Here is a 19,139-nt window from a genome sequence, read left to right on the forward strand (position 1 = left end):
TTACATTTGTGCAACGTTTGGTGCAAAATGAAAATGATAATTCAATTATATAATTTACATTTTCCATTTCATACACTAGTTTTAATATGTAAATTGTGTAAAAAAGTGCTTCGTTTGTGCCGGTAAAAGTTTTGTTTGTTCTGCTTCGGTTTTTTAAATATTAGACCGAATTATAGACGATGACGTCACCGGCCCCCGACCTGCTCCAAATTCACCCAAAATAGGCTCAATCGTTTGTGCTTCGTTTGTGCCGGTAAACGTTTATTTTGTGCTGCTTCGGTTTCTTAGATATTAAAATAATATTTATTGGTCATTCTGAGGTCACTCAGCCCCCCACATGCTCCAAATTCACGCAAAATAGCCTTGTTTGTTTGTGCTTCATTTGTGCTGCTTCGTTTTTTAAAAAGAATCTGAATTATAAACGAGGATGTCACCAGCCCCCGACTTGCTCCACATTCACCCAAAAAAGGCTATAGTCTTCTATGAATTTGACCCGTCAGATTCCGTGACCCTATACATTTATTAATATCTGATCAATATGCTTTATAAAATAGAAAGGGGAGATGGTTACACATCAAATGAGTAACTTTATTGAACATTACATTCAGTTATGGTGAAATAAAAAGCGGTCACATTTTTCGGTATGAATTTGACCCGTCAGATTCCATGACCCTACTGTACCGATAGATTTATCAATATCTGACTTTATCAACTTTACGCTGTGATTGACAGGGTGGGAGCAAATGGCCAAGGGCAAAAATAAGTTTCATAACTTTATATTGAACTGAAATCCTGTACTAGTGCTGCTGTTATAGCTTCTTTTGACTGAACTGTTTGCTTGTATTTATTTCCTATTGTACAAACTTCTTACACTTTTATAATGGCCAATATTGTTTATTTAAATATTATTTTTCAATAATTAGAAAGGGTGCGTGGGTTAGTGATTGTGATTTCGAGTTCAGTGATAGTTACATTGTTACACCATTAGATGGCAGCAAAGACTGTCTTTATGAGTGAGTCAGCAGCAAAGATTTTAGATTTTTAAAGATTTTATATTGAAAGGGACTTAAGATTGTAAACAATAAGATGCAACTTACAAATGCATTGACTAGCTGTCATGGAAAATCCCCTTAACAGTTTAAAGGACAAAGACAAACACATCGCTTTCCTCAGCGGACATTCAAACTGATTTTGTGATTATGAGTATGAGATTTACCTGAACAATATCAACTAAATGTTAGAAATGCCCTTACTTAGTCGATCTCTCTCTCATAATACTCTACATAATACTATAAGCTTCAATTAAGCGACTCAAAATTCCTTCATTACTAGTTCTAAAGTGACGTTTTAGAATTATTAAAGGAGGCTCGGACTCGACTTTTAAACGGTCAACTTGAGATTTGATTCCGTGGCGGAAGGAAGTAGTTCTGCACAAAAGAGGGTTTTTAAAGACACTGTTGTTGTTTGTTTTTTGTTTACTCACTTGTGTCGTCGAACTGTTGTATAAATGCAGTATCACACTCGTAGCTGTGTAATATGGCTGTATATCAGCATTCTGTGATTACCTTCGACCGTGCTGATATACAGCCATATGACACTGTGTAATATTGCTCATATATTATTATTTTATATCATTATATTTTATTTTAATATAATATAATATAATATAATATAATATAATATAATATAATATAATATAATATAATATAATATAATATATGTAGAGGACAAAGGCAAATGTTTTTTAAATTTATTTAAACTTTAAATTACCAATACAGAATATTATTTGTGGAATGTATTGTGACTTTTCAGTAGGGATAAATGCTAAATAAGGGTGGTTTCATGAATTTATTACCAACTGTGATTGCACTTTTTAAACGATAATAATGCTTATTGTTGTATCATGCACTGAGAGTTTTGCTGTAGTCTTTAGACAATCCATCTGTGCTCTGTCTGTCTGTATTTACTCGTGTATTCCCAAAAGTCAGAGAGTTGTACAGGGAAGGTGAGCAGTCATGCCAACAGCTTAATTTCTATCACAACGGCCTATACTTAACGTCCAGACTGATGCGAGGAAAACAAGATTATATTTTTGAGTAACACAGCTGAGATGAGTGTGACTGATGCGGCACTGTCAGAAAGCTCGAACACAGGAGCGACACTCTGATATTTTCAACACTTTGATAAAGTTGTCATGCCAGTTGCAAGTTATCAATGAAGCTTAATGGCCTGGGATCTTCATCACACAGTTAGGAACTACTGAAATTGGATTGTGCGTGTGAGATGGAGAGAAGCGAGCGTGGAGGTTAAGGATACGTGATTTGAGAGTAAATGTCATTTTGCATGCTGATCGTCAAGTATATGTGTGGCGCAGAGTCAGATTTACATAAAGCTCTAAGTGTTTATGCTACTTGTCCAAGTAGGAAATTAAATGATTGACAAAATGGTTTATTGAAATTGTAAGTATTTTTATTCATTTTGACAGGACTGTAATATAATAAATCTTACCTTTCTTAATACTTTATTGCTGCTAGTCTTAAATAGTTTTGCCCAAAATTAACATTTTTTTGTTATTTACTTAGTTTCAATGCCATATTCTGTGATTTTTCTGTGGAACACAGATTATTTTTTTAAGAATCTTCATGCAGCTCTTTTCTGTAGAACGTTTTAGCACCATAAAAGCAACACAATCATATGTCATTGTGGCTTAATTCGTATGAATCTGTACGATCTCATTTATACGTTTTTGTATCTGCTTACACCCCACTGATGGGTATGTTTAGGATTGGGGTCAAGGGTGGACCTTCATGCTTACTTTTCCCCCTTATAATCATGTCTTTTATATGATTCACATTTTATGAATTGATTCGAAATTGCCACCTCGAAACAGTCACATTTTCCTGTGAGATTAGGTTGATAAAAATTATACACACATCTTGTATGACTTCAGAAGACTTGAATAGCACACATTTCCAATAGCTAGTAAAAGGCAGAAATTTAAATATTAATTTGAGAACTCTAACTGGTTCACTGAACTGCCAGACTCTGTGATCCTTTTGAAAGTTAACAGCTCACTGAGGGGAGATTATCAGTGATTTTGATTAAAATATTACCTTTCATCACACAAATGTATTGTATGACTTCAGTTTGGGTTTTTAAACTAGTTATTACTTTTATGAGACAAAGGATGCATTACATTGATCAAAAGTGACAGGAAAGACCATTATAATGTTATTAAAGATTTCTAATTCAAATAAATGCTGTTCTTTTGAACTGTCTATTCATAAAATAATCCTGAAAAAAAAGATTCTTCAAAATATTTCGGATCACAGAACAAGGTCATACGGTTTTGGAACGACATGGTGAGTAACTAACAGAATGTTATTTTTGAGTGAACTAACCCTTTAAACTCTTTTCATGTTGTCTCTATTACAAAAATAATACATTTTTTACAGTTTGGAAACATGACTTTCAAAGAGTCAACTAATAATAGAAACCTAATTCTCAACTTTGTTTGAACCTGCTGCTGTAGGAGTCAAAATCTCAGGTTTCCCATCTGTCTTGGGACTTGATTTGACAGCAGAACTTGCCGAATCCTGAAAATTGGGCTGTTTTGGGATCTCGCTACAAACACAGAGTTAGTGATGTTGTGAATCCCAAACGAGAACATCAAGTCCCTGCTGAATAACTAAATATGAGAATTATACAGTGTGATTCACAAAGCAACTGACACGCAGACACCACCTCTTCGTAAAAATGCACTACGTGAGAGTAAAATAAATGGCTTAAAGCAAGCATAAGCCTTTTTGTCAGGAAGTTCCAGTCTGGGAAAGGGTCATCGGGGCCACATGATTTGTCAAGGACAGAGGAGGTCTCCATTAATTTAACGTTAACCTTCCTCACCCGCACCTTCCTTCCCCAAACCTCTGCTTTTGTCTTCATTAGATGCCATGACGTGTTCTCCGAATAGCTCAGAGTGCCTGTTAGCAGACGTGGAGCATCAAACACCCTGTGAAGACTTTGCGTCTGTGAAATCGATTTTCCAGCTGGGTACGATGGAATACATTTTCATTGGAAAAGCGAAAAGCAGAGAAATCCAGTGAATACAGATATTTTCAGAAGCCGTACTTTAGCTTTGTACCCGAGCAGATAGTTTCATGGGAGCAGGTCTACTTTTTTCAGGTGTGGGATTTGTTGTGCCTTGTCATTACAGAGGAGCAATGGGAACTCAGCCATCACTGTTGTTCACCTCTCTTGTCATTCTGGGAATGGATTGTACAGGGATGAAAAAAACAGCAGACAGGCTCGAGATAGAAGGCTCAGTTGAACTGTCAGATATTCTGAGCCTCTCCACATGAATAAGACTCCTTAATGTTGGTAACCTTGAGGTTTGTGTTTGCTCTCCATAGAAACAGACTGCTGAATCTTTGTTCCCCTGGTAACCTGCAACATGAGGCAGTCCAGCTGGTGAGAGTGGCATGCTTATTGGAAAAATTCTCCCTATACCAATTGAGCAAATAGGGTGACGATGATGAGAGAGACTGTAGGTGGAACCGCGACGACAACGTCTGAGGGAGAGCTTTGGCACAGTCTTACATTACATAAAGTCTCAATGTTGCTTAATATTCACCGCATCTCCGTCCTTCTGGCTCTGGGACTCTGTCTTTATCTTATTGAAGAGCTTATATTCTTCCAATTCTTTTCTTTGGATTCGATTTAGGATTTGACTGAGCAAAACTCAGCTGTCAGAACAGGAACAATGCATCTCCTTTAGGCAAAGTCTGCATCTCCTTTAGGCAACGGTATTGCATGACTGATGCACAACTTTGACCTCAGGGCTTGGCATTAATGCACGTCTTGCTTGTTTATTTGAACAAAAGCAGTAATGTGTGTCAAATGCACAAGATAAGTTCGACTAGTGTGTCTTCTTGTAGTCTTTGAAGTGAGGCGATGAGTCCGGACTCCTCAGATGCCTTATCAAATAATGAAAGCGTTGGGGTTACAACATATTCAGATTGTCTGGTGAACACCCAACAGATGCTGGTTTGAAACAGCAGAGGGCAGTGTTCTCTTTCTCTGTCAGGAGAAGGCTGTTTGATTCAGTGGAGGTGTGTTTAGGCTGTGTAGCTGTGAGAATGTTAGCATTAATTAAAGATATTTTCAAAAGCATCCTTTAGCAAGTTTTTCAGTTCTAAGAGTTACAAATGGGTGGTATTTTATTTTTGTAGATTTGTATAGCCTGAATTAATGTTCATAAGTTTGGGGTTAGTTATATTTTTATTAAAATTTTTCTTACTTATGAAGCAACGCTTTATTAAATTGATCAAATTGACAGTAAAGCTATGGGGTTATGTTAAAAAGATCTTCATTTCAAATAAACGTCTCTCTTTTGAAATTTCTGCTCTTCAAAGAATACTGAAAATGAAAACAATCACGGTTTCCAAAAAAACATTAACTCTTTCCCCACAAGCGTTTTTAGAATCCTCACAATCCTCTATGAAGACCATCATTATGTGTATGTTTTGGTGTAACTGAGTGGCGCACACACATATAATATGTAAATGTAAATTCCGTTTGAAAAGCGTCTTATACTTTAAATGCATCCATTGTGAATAGCAGGTATTTTCTCTCCATGGAGAATTTTAAGATGTTGTGAATTAAGCCTATGCTTCTGTTCAACGGACGAATCATTTTCTATCAAGAAAATGGTGTTTTCTGGGAATCCACAGAATTGCTTCTACCCTGAATCATTTCGTGTTGTTGTCACTTTGTAGACTGATCCATTATCGCACTCATCCCGCTAGCTAGAACTGTTGATCACTTTGTTAATTCACTGTGACAGAAGGCTTCCTGTGGTCTCTGCCTCCTGAGACCCTGTAATTCATGTTTGTCCCCTATAAAGGACTCAAGATCTGAATTCATGGGAAGGAATAGCTTCTGGCCTGAAACCATGTTCTAATAAAGACTCCATACTGGGCTTTTCAGTGATATCCCATTTGTTTGATTAAACCTTGGCAGTCATTTGTCCTATCTTCTCAAATACTTACATGCCCAACAAATGTCCTGGACCGCTGGGTCTCGGAGGCTCTATTCCTTTACTTCATAGACATGATTTACTAGTGAATTTGGTTTATACTGCATGTAAACTAATACTTAAAAGACTGTTTAGTTATATTCCATAATATATAGTTATATTTCAGACTAATTATACTTTACAGTTATGTTGGAAATTATGAAAGATTAAGCAGCCAACTGTATTGAATCTGACAGCAGCTGCATCACAAACCGTAAGTAAATGATTTCATAACGCTTGCATCACGTGCAATAGCAAGTGGGCGTTGAGGTTGTTTCTAATACAATGACGCTAACCAATCATAACAGTGGCCATTTACTGACAAGCCTTAAAGGAGCTGACCCTTAAAAACGGATCATTTCAGACAGGTCAGAATGAAGGTTGAAAATAATAATTTATATATATATATATATATATATATAACCTAATATATATCACAAAAAACCTCAAGGAAAAATTCCATGTCATGACCATGTCATTTTCATTAATGTTAATTAAGAGACTAGGCTACATATATTTGGAATATTTTTACTTTGAAAACTTAATTTGTCAGACCACAGGTCATAAAGTGCATAAATATGTAATGCATCAACAACATGGTTCTATACAACTATTTTCTATAAAAAAAAAAATTTCACACAAAATGAGTTTAGTTTACATAAAATAAATAACTAAATAACTAAGTAAATCATTTTGTGGATCGGTTTGTTATTATTCAACATTTATCTGCACATCCCTAGTCGAAAGCATTGTTAAAATCATCTGGAGCTTCATGAATGACATCTGAAGCCTCTGCTCAAAATTACATTGTAAAATTGAAATGCTTGCCATTTGTTTTTATAAATCAAAGCAAGGCTTTTTGGGAATGTGCTGTATGAATCCCAGGGATCATTCTATAGTTGGTACTTTTTCATGTTGGGGCAGAAATATGGCTGCAGTGCTCTTTAGCTCTGCCAGAGCATGGCCTAGAGCGGCCCTCTGTTCTGTCTGAAATGAAACTGTCTTGAACACAGTTTAAATCCCCCTGTGAAATAAATCCTTATCATCAATTAGATGTCAAGGGAAAGTGTCTGACATCACCTGACTCTCCTAATGTCTCCCACATTAATGGGTGTCTTTTTCAGATTTCATCTGCCAAACCGCTTCAGCCTGCCTCTCTCCCTCTGTTTATAGACCAGCATGAATAAATGATGAAATGATAATACACAGCAGCAGAACCTTTTTTTCCCCTCTCCCAGAGACGACTCTGCAGGAGACCGGGGACTTGCCTGTATTAAAATGCATTAACAGTAAATCAGGTCAGGCCCCCACTGCCTGCTATAGGGTTTTTTTTTTTTTTTTGCTTTCGAGGTGTGGGGCTGCAGGCAAACATCCCTGCAAGTAAACATGGCTGAGTTTGGGATCGAATCAAGGGAAAGCTGAAAACTAGGATGAGTATCCACAGAGAGATACGCACTAAGTGTAGAAGACCCAAAACTGATTGTTTGCATCTGGAGACTATGCTATAACCACTTTACAACAAAATGAAAAATGTTAGAGGGCTTTCGATCTAGTCTGTATGATGGTGTACACAGTATACTGTATAATGTTCAGTTTAGTTGTTTATGGTTGCCAAGCAACACTGAATCTTGCAGCACAACTGCACTTAAAGGCCAATTCACACCGCACAGACGTCAACAGACGCTTCGTCGGATCAGTGTGTTACGCCTGGCTGTTGGAGCTTGTTTTAGCAGATTGAACATGCTGAATCGGATTTAGAATGTCTGAGAAGTGATGTTCTGTAATCTGGTGACTGTCTGCGTCTGTCGGTGCGGTGTGAAGTGGACTTAAAATGATGAATGGTTATTGAGTGTGTGTATCGGCTATTTTATAGATTTAGAGTCAGAAGTATTAATTTTGTAATATTAGTTTTACCGTTTGGCAGTGTTACATAAAGTAGTATGAAGCTTTTTTAGACTGTGCCATACCTTTCATTTGTCATACATTAATTTGTAATCAATAATAATAGTAATTGAAACATTTCATTTGTATTCTAATTCACTGGATTGTCCTAAAACATGCATTACTACATGGTTATAAGCCGCTAATTATTTTCAATGCTGAAACCTAAATGGCTAATATTACAATTTTATAATATTGTGCCTAAAAAAAAATTCACTAAACTAAATTCAGTGCAAAATGCTACAAGTGAATTTTGGTATCACATTAATCATTAATCTCATTTTGAGATTTGCTAAAGATTACATTTAGCAGTGTTATTAATTTATTAGTGTTTTCAAAGATTTACTTATGTGTGAGCATTAGTTGGCAAAGTTAATCTTAATTTAAAAATAGGGGTAAAGAGCACACAATATTTAATAGCAAAAACTCTTCTTAGCTGATAACCGATATGTTGCGCTTCCCTATTATCCAGCAAAAAAGTAACTACATAATGATATACAGTAGTGGCCAAAAGTGATGTCCGGCCTATAGGAAAATTTATATCTTTGCCCCTTTATTGAAATAATATATTTGAAGCATATTGCATAGTTGTGCTTGAAGTCAATTATTTTATTTCGGATAATGAATTGATCCAGAGACAACCAACAAAATATTAATAACTGATTATTGTAACTGACTCCTTTCACCAAGTGATGTAAAGTGCGATTCATTTCCGCGATCCGGTTCTTTCAGACAGTTTGTTTCAATGAACCGGTTAAAAAATCGGTTCCTTATGTCAACACGCAATGCCACTAAGCATTCCTTTTCTAACAACTCAGTGTCATGTTATATTAATGAAACAAATATCCCCTCTGGACATCCCTTTTGCCCATCAAAAAATAATAAGAATATATTTTATTTTTTTACCATGCCACCTACTCATAGAAAGGAGCCATCTATTAACCAACACCTGTATGGAATTGACCATAAACAACTATGAAATGGAGATGGAGAGAGAAATGGAAAAAAATTTGATCCAAAAAAAGTCAATGATGTGGGCTTGAATCACAGTGGCTCTCTTTCTCAGAGAAAAGGGTGCCTTTGGCTGTAGCCCAGATGAGAATATTGAAAATACAACCGTCTTTTGGATGACTGGCTGTATAAAGATAAAGAACAGAGATTACTTTTCAATTAGCTGCCGGCGCAGATTCACAGTATGACCATGCATTCATAGCTATTCATTATCAAACAGCACTGAAAACCTGACTAATCCTAGAGGGCTGAGATAGGACCATCACTCCAAATCACGTCGGCTGTTCGTCTTCCTGTCCTCAAACAGCTGCTGTCATGCAATAATAATCTGACATTCAATTAAGCTTGAAATCATTTAGTGAGCTAATTAAGAAGGAGAGACGTAGGGGTGTTAATCTGCCGCTGAATCATTACCAGTTTAGGGTGTAAAAACACTGCTGTAGCCACATTAAACAAATAAAACACAAGTCAGTGCTCTTTTATTTGGGTTGTATTTATGTGTCCCATGAAACCTCTTTTAACAGTTCTACTGTAAACTCTGTGCCTCAATCCTTTACTGAACTGTAGTGCATCTCGAAACCTGGTTTACTATACTATATACTTGTGTTAGGTTAGCTAACTCATTACTGTGAAATAAGTGGGGAAAAAAACATATCAAATATATGTCAAACTATTTCTCCAATTGATGATCAATTTCTCACATGGTGCTGATTGAGTTTTGCATCTGTCGGTTTGAAGATATTGCCCATTTTGCACCCCATGGGGTTGAGAGCTTTCTCTCAGATGCCACTATGACGTCTCCCAGCATTCTTTGTTCTTGTAATTACCTTCTCCCACCATGTTTTGTTCTTGCAATGCATGATAACAAGACACAGTCGTGGTTTAGGAGTTGTGAAGAGATTTAAATTCATTCATAGCACATTCATGTTTATTCAAATCTGTTTAAAATGATCAGGGGATATTGATCCATTTTCAGCGTCGTCGTGATTCTGTATTAGCAGCAATGAGCGTCAACTGCAAATGGTCTGCAATGTCTTTTTGCCTGTAAAACTATGACCCTCATTTTCAGAATGAATTGGTTGTGCGCAAAGCAAAATTTACTATTGCATTAAATATTCTGCTGTCTAAATGAAGGCCAATAAATGTCAACATGCATTATTCAAAATCCAGCAAAGGTATTATGAATATGGATTACAGGTAGTGAATTGCAGATTTTTCCTTTCATACGTTTTGGATATAATGAAACTGAAACATTTAACTGAAACTGGAGCTTGCAAAATGCATGATAAAACTAAAATGAATCAAGCAGCCATTATCTATCCATCTATCTCTATCATCTATCAAATATTTTTAAAAGCAGATTATATGCGAAGAAGTGACTTGATTTGAGTTGACCAAATTTAGTCCCAAGTAGGTGATTGTAGACAAAAAGTTTCCATTATATCACTTTTTTTTTCATTTTCAGATTTTTTTTGAAAGTGAAAATTCCTTAAATTATGACGCTCCTGCAGCTGTAGTTATAAACTACTGGGTATGTTATTGAGATCCAAACAATGGCATTCATTATAATGAACATATGAAGACCATGATGTGTAAGAGTAAGTACATTTGTATATATTGTATTTTAACTCCATTTCAAATGAAAGACCTGTTACCGAAAGATGGCATGGAGCAATCAAGACTCCACAAACACCAATGGTTAGAGTTTGATTTACCTAAAGAAACTCATATATTTATATATAACTCCCCTCATGGCAAAGTTTGACAAACTCTATAATATAAAGAAAATGGTTTGCAAATCTTCAGAATTTTTAGGCTTATCTTTGAGTGAGGAACTGGCAATATTTCCCTTGCTGGTGATGGTATCAGTCAGAGTCGCAGACCTAGTACCTGATGGTAATCATCAGCACTCTCTCTCTCTCTCTCTCTCTCTCTCTCACACACACACAGAGGATCTGGAAAGTCCCCAGAGAGAAACAGAGAATTCTTTTTCTCTCTTCCACACCCACATTGACATTTCCAATATCCCCCACCAATTGAGCAGCCACTGCCATTATTTGTTTATTTTTCAACCCTGTATTATTCTCTCATTTTGGCTCATTGTTTCCCAGACCAATTTCCAAGTGGGTTATTGTCGCTCATTGTGAGTATCATTCATTAGTTTGCACCAAATGACAGCGCCTTATTGAATTGTAGTTATATTCTGGTGAAGGAAGAAATATTCCTGCGATACAGGCACTTGTCACTCATCTTTTTATTGCCTTCAATAAACCTCAGCCGTAACTTGTTTCCTGACTTCCTTGGCCATTTGGAGGCACGCGGTTTCTTTGCAGTAATGGCATTCTATGTGATTGGAAGCAGCAGGAATCTGTCCTATAACCTCTAATTAGCTCAGCACTTGTGTGAAGGCGATATTCTCACCTCAGAAGGTCTATTTAAGTGACTGGTGATTAGCGTCAGTGACACTGCTCTTGTAGAGCTTCATCTGCCTGCTTTATTACCCACAGATCTGGGAAGACCCTAATGTACAAATGCAACGGCGTATGATCAGTGTTGTGTTGGATGGAAAAACAACAATCAATAGATCCTTGCATTGCTTTGAGAACAGCTCTTACTTTGTCTTTCTTTCTTCTGGAGAATACAAAAGATTATATTTTGATGAATGTCAGTGGGGTCCAATGCTGTTTCGCAACATCTTCAAAATATATTTTTTTTATGTTCCACAGAAAAAATAAAGATTTGGAATGTCATGAGGGCGTTTCATCTTGAAGTAATCCTTTTAATGTTAAACAATTGCATTTCACATTTTGTAGTGAATTTACACAAGCTGCTTTCCATGTTTGAAATACAGAAACCATCAAGAAGTGTACATATACAACCATTGTGTGTTTGTTAGAGTTCAGACTCTTGAAAGCATAGCATGTACCTATACTGTTGTAAGCCCGACTCAATCGGCCCAGTGGAGGCATCCGGTCAGCGGGTGAAGGTTTACTGTCTTTCCTCGTGGTAAAGTAATTTGATTAAATGAAATACATTTTTTCATATGTATTACCTTGTTATTTCATCTGATCCATAAATGAAAAGGTTTTAATGATATCTGTGCATCATTAAATGTGAGCGAATGTTTGACTATTCTATTTAACACTTTACTGAAAATAATGTCAGAGTCAGTTACTGTAGAATAATCAAATGTAACAATTTATTATGTCAGGTAAATGTATCATGCCAATTACATAATCAGTTCAAAGATAATCAATACAATAACATAAAATGCTCAGAGATAAAGAGTAAAAGATGTAGCGAAACCTGACATTTTGCAAAATACATAATGCTGAAGTCTTTGAGATCCTTCAACATTATGGGCTGATCTGAGTTACCGAATCGCCACGAGCCTTCTTCAGCATCTCCCTAAATACTCAGACCAAGGCAGAAACCTCTTTTCAAATGTAAACATTTGCTAACAATGGGGATTTGCGTTGAGTTTACACCTTTGAGAGCAGGATGCCATTTGCCTGGAAGACACACCCTCCTCTGTGTGCGATTTATCTCTAAACTCTTAAATACATTATTACCTTTTGGTTTACTTCTTTGGGAATGAGACCTTTGTACCAGTCACATTGAGACATTTCAAATGATACCAAACGTGTAATACTGTATGATAATTATTCACATTAAACCATATACTGTAGATTCTTGGGTGAATTTTGGTGATCTCATCGTGAGGGAGAAGGAATGGGGGAAGAGGGAAATACATGTAGATTAGGATGATTCTGAGGTGAGACTTGCGTCTCGAATGGTGCACAAGAGTGAGTTCAAATGTTAATTTCCTTTGTTCTCTCGGAGAGTTGCCCTCTCTCTTCCAGTTCTTCCAGTTTCTCCAGTCTTACACTGTCATATTTCCCCAACTCTGCTGCTTTAGAAGATAAGTGAAATCAACAGTGCAGAAACATCATTAATTAATCTGCTGAGATGTATGAAAAACATAAGGTCTGCAATGCCAAGTGCTTTGAAGGCTGTGAACTTGTGTAAGGCCTTTGCATGTCTTTTGTTAGGGTAATGTGGCATGGTGTAGAAATAATCCGATTAAACTGCATGACGCAATCGCAGTAAATCAGTTTAGATACTTCAAGTTTAGGTTGTAGAATAATCACAGTTTTCTATTCAATATTCACTATTACTGAGTATTTATTTTATCGTTCAGAAACTATCCATTGTATGCAATTCATTTTGTGCACCAAGTAGTCAAGATTAAGTTGTCAAATCCATTTTTGAAGTTATCAAAGCATATTAATAACTGACCTGAATCACGAGCACTGGGGATATCTTGAGTGCAATTACCTTAGAAGTCCCGTGTGGACAGTTTTCCTGTAACTTTTTTTTCCAAGTAGCTTATTCCCCATGGCCTTCAGAGCTGATGGGGGAGTTTGTTTCCCAATTTCAATCACTTTTTTTTTTTTTTTTACTGGACTTAAGAGATAAAAACAAATAAACAAACAACAAAAAAAACCCTTGTCATTTAAAAATGTGTTCTCATGCTATTTATCACATGTAACACTTGACAATAATTAATAAATTAATTATTTACATAAGTTAATGCATTGGGTATGATTTGGTTAAAGGGTTAGTTCACCCAAAAATTACAATTCTGTCATTAATTACTCAACCTCATGTCGCTTCCTTACCCATAATACCCTTCTTCTTTGGAGCACAAATGAAGATCTTTTTGATGAATTCTGAGAGCTTTCTGTCCCTCCATTGACAGCAATGCAACTACCAGTTTGACGCTTCAAAACGTATATAAAGAGAACTAATCCATATGAATTGAGCGGTTTAGTTAAAATATTCATTTCATTAAAAAAATAATTAAAAAAAGTATGTTTTTTTCATTTTCTTTATTTCATAATGTGATCCCCCCCACCCACCCCCACACTTTAAATTCTTTTACTTCAATGAAAGGTTATATTTTTGCACATTTTTTTAATGAAAGATCAAAAGGATAAACAATGCAGATTTTTGCTGTGCCAATGAGGTTCATTCTTGTGTGTTACGCATCATGTTTGAGCTTCCGCAAGAACGAATGAGGCAGGTTCGGTTGAGCTTCTGTTTATGTTTGCTGATCAACGTTTATATGTGAATAAAAGCATAAATTAAATCTGTTCATCATATAAAGCGATCGAGTCTCTTGGACTAAACCGCTCAAATCATTTGGATTAGTTTTACGATCTCTTTATGAACTTTTTGAAGCGTCAAAGCGTAGCTGTCAATGAAGTGACAGAAAGCTCTCAGATTTTATCAAAAAGATCTTCATGTGTGTTTCGAAGATGACCAAAAGTATTAGGGGTTTGGAATTACATTAAGGTAATTTAATGACAGAATTTTCATTTTTGGGCGAACTTACCCTTTCATTTTAATTTATAAATATACTATTGTTCATTATTTCATGTCCATTCTTAAGAGATTAATGTTGATTTTAACATTAACCTAGATTAATATATGCTGACAAATGGAACCTTATTGTTAAGTATTACCATTACATTTTTTTCCTGTTACAATCATTGTTAGGTTTAGATTGAGATATGGGTTTTATGGTTAGTTTAGGTTTGATTGTATGTTACATTTCTTATGATTTCTCAATCTCATACAATTTATTATGGCCTTAAGAATGTGTAATTAGACTAGTTCAAATGTTTGATTAACAAACACAATACACTGAAAACTGCTGAACAGTTGATCTCCACATCTAGAAGCAGGGTTTTGGATCTAGCCAGCTACTAGATTAACATTAATCACAACTAAGCAGGAGGAACTAATAGCCCTGCTGAGAAGAAACAATATAAGAGTGTGGTGTCAGTGATTTCTCCCATGCTTGTTTATTCTTTATTTGTCCCTAGTTATTTTTGCTTAATAATATTGGATGACAAGACGTACATTCAAAGTGCCAAGGCCAATAAGCAAAACAAAGAAAAACAGCTTCTGTCTAATTGACTCAGGGTCTATTCATTAGACCATTTCAATCCCACAACAAATTGCTTGGGGGATTCTTGAAATCCCTGAACAATCTCAAACACTGACTATAAGGAAGAAAAAAAAAGTACATGAAACATCACAAGGCACAAATATGGGGCATACAGAATATGTGGCACATAAAGGGAGCCCACCCAAGAGAAAATGTAATAAAAGTGTAAAAAAAATAAACTTTGCCAGAAATAAGCTGGGCCTGATTTTCAGCAAAATTCACAGCAAAATTCTGGCCGGTACTGCACACAGTAATGTCCGTTTGTAATAATTTACTCACATTATATTCAATCAGGCTTTTACAATGCCACCCAAAATGTACTTTAATTCAGTCGCGATGTAACTGAATTAGCGAAAGATCTTTTTTCCGTATTGCATCCTACATCCTGTCATGTGTCTCTGCTTGTTTGGACTTTCAGTTTGTGTTTTGATTGGTTCCTGTTTTCCTTTGTTTGTTCTTTTCCCGCCACTGTTATTGATTGGATGAAGGCAAATCTGAATAAGGGCTGTAAAATATTCACAAAATAGTCACATTGTGATTGTTTCAAATGGATATTGCGATTACAATTTTATTTGGCAATAGTATTTTAGTGTACCAGAAAACATTTCAGAATAAAATACAAGTTTTAACTGCTTGATAAATAAAACATTAATATAATGTCTCTAAAACAGACAAGACACAATAAATAAATATTAATTACCAAAATTCCAATAAAAAATAAAAAACAGTATTTTATATATATATTGAGATATTACATAATATATGTATATATATATATATATATATATATATATATACTGTAGTATTTATATACTTTTTTGTTGTTGTTTATTGGTATAATTGGTGGTGTGCTGTAGCGCAAAAGACTACAGGCTATGCAAATAGATCCAGAAATGAAACTTGAAATGAGCACGAGATGACTTCTTCAAATATGATGCAATTAACTTTCTCAAGGCGGGCGAAATTTCTGTAAATGAATTCTGTTATGCATTTCAGAGGACTAATCATTTCATTTTTTTCAGCTTTGTGTGTAATCACCCTCATTAGTTTTCACTACAGAGAAGGAGATGTTTAAATTTCTGACATGTAATCTGTTGCTTTGGATACAATTGTGAGGGAGTTTACATCTCTCACAGGAACCTGCAGATGTGTTATTATTTGCTATTATGAACAGGAACACTCCATCCACTCGATAGGCTTTATCTATCTCCACTACACAAACATTTTATGATTGAACGAGTAAATATCCTTTGGGCACAAATCTTGTTGTTAAACGCATTCAAAACATTCATGAAACTCCGGAGAATAGCTCAATTATTTCAGGTTGTTTTCAAAGCTACAGTCTGATTCATTTCCCCAGTCCAATCAGTTTTGATCAAATAAACTGAGACATTGAAAAAAGCTGATCAGAGCATCATTATTTTCAGCTCAAAGAGAGAAGAGATCATCAATACAACAGTGACATTCCACTCAGCTGTCCCATTTTCCACTGTTAACCAGTGTGTTCAGTTCCAGATTAGTAGTTAACGGACCATTTCTAGAAGAATTCAATAAGAATCGCTCAAAGTTGGATATATTCAGCTTTTTCTTCATTTTTATTTTCCCCATTGTTCTGAACACCCTTTATGAACTAGACTATGTTGGTGAAGCAGGGATGTGAATGATAAATTGCCAAAGGTGGAGTGAGGGGGTGGGACTGTTGTAGCAGCAGAACACAGTGCTTTAAGGAGCTCATTTGTCATCCAGTACCCAGTGCACTGCGCGAGGTGAAAAGGTCCCCAAGTCTCTTAAATGAGCTCTGAACTTTCCCGTTGTCCATCGGCTATACTATGTAGCAATCACCTCCACGTCCTGCCTTCCTAAGTTCCCCTTGAGCTGTGTCAGCCGAGAAGGGCAAGATTAAATGGCATATCTAAATCGCTCGGGTAGATGACCTCTTGTGTCCTGCACACCTATCCTAGCTGTGTTTTTCTTCTTTGTTTATAAGAATTGGTCTTAATAAATATATACATTGGGCTATATAGAAAATGCACAAAACAATTGTATACATAATTCTTTTCTGATTGTGTACATACATAAATGTGTTATTTGTAAAAAAAAAAAAAAAAAGGGTCGTTTTAAAGAGCTCAGTGAATCCAAGCATGATACTGTCATAGGATGCAGTCAGTGGCCAGTTCATGAAATTTCATCCCTGGAAGATATTCCACAGTCACCTCTAAGTGGTATTATTGGAAAGTGGAAGCGTTTAGGAACAGCAGGAACTCAGCCATGAAGCAAGCGCAAGAACACATATAGTCACAGAGTGGGGGTTACGGAGTGCAGAGGTGCCACGCTCTGCTGATTCCATACAGTAGCTGAAGAGTTCCAAGCTTCCACTGACATTAATATTAGCACAAAAACTGTGCGGCGGCAGCAAGCCTCACATCACAAAGTACAATACCAAGCGTTGCGCCAAGCGAGTGATGTAAAGCACGCCGCCACTGGACTCTGCAGCCATAGAAAAATGTTCTTCAGCTTCTCTGTTTTTATAAACCAAATCTGGGTTTATATTTATGCATGTACAGTATATACATACATACACGTACAGACACTCACTGGCCACTTTGAGTACACCTGTTCAACTGATCATTAATGCAAATATCTAATCAGCCAATCACATGGCAGCAACTCAATGCATTTAGGCATATACATGGTCAAGATAATCTGCTGAGGTTCAACAGGAAGAAAGGTGATTTAAGTGACTTTGAACGTGGCATGGTTGTTGATGCCAGACTGACTGGTCTGAGCATTGTACTTTTTTCTAAGTATTTCAGAAACTGCTGATCTACTAGGATTTTCACGCACAAATTCTCTAGAATTTACATAGTATCGTCCGAAAAAGAGAAAATATCCAGTGTGCGGCAGTACTGTGGGAGAAAATGCCTTGTTGATGCCAGAGGTCAGAGGAGGATGGCCAGACAGGTTCGCAACGATAGAAACGCAACACTAGCTCGGTTTCCATCCAAACGTGAAGCTAATCTTTTCAAAATGCGCAAAATGAGCAAAACCCCCCCCCCAAAACGCGAATTAGGTGCGTTTCCATCAAGTTGTTAGAGCAGATAACGGTGGTATTGGTAACCTAGTAAACAACAGTAAATAAAACACAGCAAGCATAGAAACAGGACTGTAGACAGGACTGCATTTAGTTACGATTGGGCAAGTTATAAATTTACAAACAGTGCATCTTGCAATTGCCGATTGAATGCTATGCACAGAAGAAGAAATGCAGAATATTTGTTGAAGGCACTAGCTGCAAGGGCATTAAGAAGACGTCGAGCCCCATACAGATGGGAAACACAACGTCAGGATGATTTTTGGTAGGTTATAGTGACCAGACATTTTACTCAAAACCTCTGAGTCTGAGTGTGCTGTGTAACACTTACCTGGTTCCACGGGGCATGAGGTGCAGGAGGCAGCTTGGATGCGTTCTCAGACCGCACACTGCTACCCACTGGCGATAGAAGAGGCGGATGAGAGTGGTGAGGATTCTCTCTCCCACTGCTCTCTGGGCACCTCTTCGGACCCAGAAATGGAAGAAACTGCTCTTTTATTTAAAATTTGGGTACCGCTGGTTTTGAGGCCAGTGGCGGAACAAAAACAAAAGGAAAACAAGGATTTTCCACCCGGCCCTCTTCCGGGGGAGGGAGCGGTGTGGTCATCCCATCTCTGGGTCGCCCGTCCTGGGCCCGTTTGCTCTTGGCTTTACCACCCTTCCTGGCGGGGGCCTGGACGGGCGGGGGGGCCGGCCTGCGACTGGCTCCACGATGCCGTTTAGGTGGAGGCTGTTGCTGCGGCGCGGGAGCAAGGGCAGACGCAGGAGGCCGCCCCCGGCGACGAGCAGACTGAGGGGCCGCAGGCGGTGGGGTGGAGGCAGCAGCTGACCGCCGCGGCAGGATGTGTTTGATGGCCTCAGTCTGCTTTTGTACAGCCGAGAACTGCTGGGCGAAGTTCTCGACTGCGTCGCCGAAGTTAAGGAAGTTAAGGAAGCTTGTCGGTTTCCCTCATGTCGGCCAGACACAGCCAGAGATGGCGTTCCTGGACCACAAGTGTGGACATTGC

This window comes from Leuciscus leuciscus, assembly GCF_965113295.1.
Source record: "Leuciscus leuciscus genome assembly, chromosome: 21".
NCBI classification, from domain to species: domain Eukaryota; kingdom Metazoa; phylum Chordata; class Actinopteri; order Cypriniformes; family Leuciscidae; genus Leuciscus; species Leuciscus leuciscus.